Source organism: Symsagittifera roscoffensis, chromosome 1 (genome assembly GCF_963678635.1).
Source record: "Symsagittifera roscoffensis chromosome 1, txSymRosc1.1, whole genome shotgun sequence".
NCBI lineage: Eukaryota > Metazoa > Xenacoelomorpha > Acoela > Convolutidae > Symsagittifera > Symsagittifera roscoffensis.
The window spans coordinates 68,880,395-68,886,522 of record NC_087062.1 but is presented as its reverse complement, the minus strand read 5'-3'; positions in this window follow the sequence as shown (position 1 = coordinate 68,886,522).

Sequence of the window (6,128 nt, the reverse complement as noted above, 5' to 3'; positions counted from 1 at the left end):
TATCTAATTCACGACAACTAATTTGCCCTAGATGTTCAAATAGGTCATCCGGACTCGAAAGGTCCGCAATTAGAAGAACGGTATTAGCAGTTTCACTTTGTATCTGCGCTTCTATATTTCCTATTTAACTTCCTTTCAGTTTTCACTCAGAGGATTGGCTTCATTTTATGATTCGAGCGTCCGGTTCATTGTATTTTAAAAAATTAGAAAATTTGACAATTGAGGAGGCAAAATAGGCTAGAAGGCATGACCTTGGTCGCCTAAAACTTCAAATCAAAATTATTGCAGTCAAAAGTGGCAGTATTGCATGGCTTAGTCGATCATTTGTTAAATAATTTCTTGCTCGTATTGATAAAAGACTGCAGACCAGTTACAGACATTTTCTTTGAATGAATCCTATTATTATTTAAGAGACAAAATTTTTGAAACAGAAATTTTAATTTGTGTTTTCAGGTAAAGTTCATAGGCAGTATTTCATACAAAATTTCTACTTTCGACTATTGGTCAAACAGTAAAAAAAACGATGTACTAAACTGACCAAAACCATCAGCTATGACCTGCCAGACGCGAAAAGAAGATTAGCTTTAAAAATTTCGTGACCATCATTTTTTGAGAAAACTATAATCTAACGACTTTTTAACAGCCCCTGCCACGTGCACGATAATCCAGCAAAAACGCCAACAATGTAATTTACTAGTTAACAATGAACAACTGTTATTAAATGCTTTTTCGATTAGTTTAATTTGACTTTTTCCTCTTTTTTAAATTCCAGCCAGTTGTGTGTCTGTTTGAGGTCTATTGGATATTGTGGCATTTTTCTAGTTGAATAAAAAAGATACAGTCTTAATTCATTTTTTTTCTAATTTAATCTCTAAACTCGAGTTAGTCATTTAGTATACCGTTGATATCACTACACTCTCTATTATGGCGCAGTCAGCTGGGAACCCTTGCTTTTTGGCCAAATCATAACTTAATACCGTCTGCCCAATTGACCAATTTTTTAAGCAGTTAGAGCGAAAAAAAATTCCGACAATTACTTTTTGAAGGAACCATTGGTGGCGGAAACAAAAATTCTATTACTTGAAGAACCTCTAGATTCAGCAAAAAAAACATGGCGAGCAAAAGATGCCAGAAAAGAAAACCTTATGCGAACATATGAAGTCACAGAAGAAGAAACATTACGAGGCCAAACTGTGCATTCTGTGCATTGTATTCGGACTCCGCAACAGGCCAAAATCAGATTCGACGCAACTTTGCTAGTTTTCTTTGATCTTCTTCGCCGTTTTGGATTCCACAAACAAATTTAAAACATTGTACCGCTCAAAATTGCTCCGAAAATAGGCGGTTTTTGGGAATCCGCAACCGTACTTGCGGAATCCAGAACATTTTGTGGAATCCACAAACAAATAATAAGACATTTGTATAGTTGAGTTGAGCTGTTGCGGAATCGGCAACTGTAAGCAGAATCCGCAAATTGTACATGGAATCCGCAAATTGTAAGTGGAATTCGCATTTTGTTTGCGGATTCCGTTTACATTTATGTATACGTGTAGTATAGCGGTCTCAATTCCAGTCAATTCCTGTCAGCCAAACTTCGATCTCAAATACTGTCAACTTCGATCTCAACTTCGATCCCAAATTTGGTCTCAATTCCTGTCAACCAAACTTCGATCTCAAATACTGTCAACTTCGATTTAAACTTCGATCTCAAATACTGATCTAGTGAACTTCGATCCCAAATACTGACCTACCCATCTAAAAAATTGGCCTACTTCGATTACTTGCCTTTAAATTCCGCATTGCTATAGATAAGAAATACAGCTCTAGCTTTTAATTGTTCAAATCAAGTTCAGAAATAAACAAAGTTCTGAATTCACTTACAGTTTGCGGAATCCACTTAAATTTGCGGATTCCGTTTATAAATTGCGGATTCCACTTACATTTGCGGATTCAATTTACATTTGTGGAATCCACTAACAGCTGCGGAATCCAGAACAATTAGCTATATTCGCTGGTTGCGGAATCCGCGGCACAACAAATGTGCCGATAAAGTTTGGGTTGAAGGTATTTCTAAGCGGAATTCACGGAAGTTTTGTAAAGGGAATCAGCTGACATTTTGGAGCATGTTTAAAGTTTATCTATGGAATCCAGGAACATACAGATACAAAATTGTGCGCCTATCCAGTGCACAGTTGGGCCTCGTAATGAAGAATTTCAGAAAAGAGAAGAAATTTTGCTGGCAAAAGAGGATGCGAAGCGGACAAAAAAGTAAGCGTTTTACATTACTTGGCCTTGTGCGCAGAGAAAAACGAATTTTTAACAAAATCATCTCGGATGAAGACATTGCCAGTAATTTTAAAAACGTTTTCTATCTCAAAGAAACCGCATTTAAAAGTCATCAAAGGTGACTTTGGAGCGTTACAAATTGCTAAGTTGCAAACAGAAATAAAAAACACAAACAGTATCGGGAAACTTTTTCTATTTTGGCTAGAAGTGGCGAAAAAGAAGAAGCATCCGAACAAGTCTGTAAGCGTGATGTTTTTAATTTTAACACGAAAAAGTGCTAACCCCAACAGAGACTTGTGTCAGAAACGCTCAACCCGACGGACGCCATCGTTCAAGGAATAATCTTGACAAAATTAAGGAAAAAAAAATTTTTGGACTCAGAAACTGGTCACAATCAAAACGATGAAAAGGTGTACAAAAGGTTCAATCCTGTAAAAAACGAGCCCAACCTGAGCATAGAAACAACAAAGTTTTTCTGAAAAGTGGTAACGCCTTTGCCAACAATTAATCAAATGTGTTTCTGGTCGAAAAAGTAGTATGTAACCTGTGTAACTACAACGACATTTTGTGAGATTGTGTAAACTAACTCAAAGAAACCTATATCCAAACAGATTAGAAGAAAATTTAAATAATCACAGTGATTCTCTTTTACCATGCAACTACTGGCACACGAAGAAGAAAAGTTTTGCAAAGAAAAAACGCATCGTCCGAATAGGGAACAAGTGACGATGATGATTTTTCAGTATTAAACACTCGAACAGTTTTCAAAAAAAATGGCGATACAATTGTAAAAATGAAGAAACAAGTTGATTTGGCTCATTCAGTCAATTCTTTAAAATGAAACGTTTTGTTATAAGCTGAGGAAATTGGCCGCTACTGGAAAACCTACAGTAAAAATGAAGACTCGCTATTTTGGCTTTTTTTATCAAAGACATCATCGTCTCCTTGGGAAAACTGTTGTTAGCGTTCTTTCCAAGGGATGGAGAGTTGTGAGGAAACTCCATTCTTTATTACTTCTCGTCTAGCAACAAAAATTTCTGCGTAACGACAAATTACCGAAGTTGTGAACCAGAAAAGCCCGGAAGCAATGGCTTCATCCAACAAAAACAACTTTTTCACTTCACCACAATTGGAAAAATCCTCCCATCAAAAAAAAAACACCCAAATCCACACCCTCTTTAAGCTTATACAAAAGAAGGTGTAAAAATTGACCTGAAAATGTTAGAACAAAATAGATTTTTTCCTAAATCAGACAAATGCGACAAAATTTGCTTCATAAAACTGATTGTAAATACGAGAACAAATGCCGTTCCTTTAAACCAGCATTAGATTCAAAACTGTTAATTGATCAGATATTTAATTAAAGTATCAGATTACGAAAATACATATAATATTTGATTCAGTAGTCTTCACTTGACAAACGCATATAGCCAACTAAAACTTTGTGAATACAAGCAAACAATAAAACTTCAGTAAAGTGGTAGGTGAAAGTAAAAATTACAGACCGTTTTTTGACTACTTTTTGCTTAGGAGACACGCCAAATGCTCTCCGGTGAATCACGAACTCGTTTTCTAATAGTGATTGATAGAGTGAACATTGAACATTTTTTGAGTATTTTTATTTATTCAAAAAACGTATATATAAAAAAGAAAAAAGCTACTTCTCATAAAACTTTCTGAACGGCTGGGATTTATCAGATCTCAAAAAAGGTGCAACATCATTGGTTGGAAAAGCAGATTCGATCAAGAACTTATTCAACCAAAAAAAAACGCCCAGAATTACGCTCTGTTTTTGGCTCAGCAAATCAAAATAGAATCTTTGTACCAAAAACATCAACCCTATGCTCACTAGTACCGAACAAGTAGTCTCTACAAATGAAAAAAGAAACGCTGTCGGCGAAGTGATTAAAAAATTTGCTCACCATTTTTTGAAACTCAATAAATGAAGCATTCTACAAAGACTTAGAACTTTTAAGGGTTTTGTGGGCAATAGCACAATTTGAAAAACTTTTTGTATGGTTCAGAACTTCTTCAAATAGAAATTGATCCTGAAGCTTTCTTCTCGGCGTTCAACGCAAATTACGAGAAAAAAAAACGTAATTACAGTAGATAATGGAACCTGATCTAAACTACATTTTATGATTGGATAAATTGGATATTTTACCACTGTAAAGTATTTAATATTAACCAATCATAATCCATCTAACTAACAACCCACTTATTTGTAAGTGCTGAAATTACTCGTAATTTCAGCACCAGAGAGATTTGAATTTAACTTAGAAATTAGTTGCCTCTCCAAGAGAACTTCAGCAGCCGCAATAAACCAGTATACCCTAGATCTATTGAGCCTAGCAGAGACTAGTTAAACACCCTGAGACTAGAAAGTATAAGAGTAAGATTAGGATCGGTATTAGACTAAGAAGTTGCACGAATCTATCCGGCCGAAAATAAGATAGCGTGACGAGCAGACGGTGTACCCTATCAGAAATTACACTATGAGTTAACCACATCAGTTCTAACTCATCTGGTGCGACCATAAGTCTCGAATAAGACCTTAATAGCTTAGAACTAACCAAAAATAGATTAGAAATTAGACAAAACATTTTCAAAATGTTATACGATAATAATTTAATTGAAATGTCTCTACGACTCAATAGATCAGAGCCGATATTCCGAACAATAATAGAACTATCCGGAATAGGAAGAAGACCTCGGACAAGGGACGACATACGACAAGAGTAGAAAATTACCATTTAGTTTTATGATTGTACGGCAAAAGCCAACAAAAACTTTTGTATTTAGAATCTTATTAGCAATGAATTTAGATTTTCGTTTGCAAACATAAAATTTTGAAGTAAATCTACATGATCATTTCAGGCGCTAAACAAAATTATTAATGTACAATAACGATTGATAAGAAGATCTCAGATCGTTTTCTTAATTTCTGCAGTATTATTTAAACATATTTGAAAAATATTTATTAAAAATGAAAAAAAAAATTAGTAGCATGACAAAAAATTGTTAGTAATCGTAAATCATCTGTTGTCCCAGCTTCATCACCTAAACATAACAGCAATCATAAGCTCACTAATATAATTAAAAAACTAAATCTTTTTTTTAAATAAATTTAAACCAATTAAAACTTAAATTCACTTAATTTTAAAATCAGATCATCAAGGCTTATCCTTGGATCTTAATTAATTTTCTATTTCACTAAATTTAAAACCTGATCATCAAGGCCTATTCTTGGATCAAAAAGAACAATTTTGTTCTTCCCCACCCACTTAGCAAGTGTCTAACGACCTCAAACGTCGATTCACTATCCAACCCTTCCAAAAGACCCAAGACTAATAGAAATTTTTTTGATAAAACTAACCATTCAAATTAAGATAAACAGTGAACAACTTCGGTTATTCATCCTTCACTTGAACCCTCCTCTTACCAGACCCAGGATAGATCTTAGACTTAGTAAGTTTAAAATAGGATCTAACGAACTACTTGTGTCCTAATTATACCTGAACCTTGTGGATCGATTTACTATTCTCCAACCCTTGAACACAATCACTACCCCTACGTAAGATCAAGTAAGTTAACACCTTAGCTTAGAATAGCCACGAGAAAGTAAAAAATCATGCTTCGGAATCGATATACTTTTCTCTCCAACCCTGAACAAAAATACCCGGGTTTAGCTAACCAAAAAATTGTAAGGACTAACAGTCTAAGAAAATAAAAACATCTAACAACTTTTTGCATCCATCATCCTAAACCTTATGTCATTCAAAAATTTAGGAAATAAGCAAACAATCGTTTTACACAACTGTGAAATAGATAACAAAAAATAC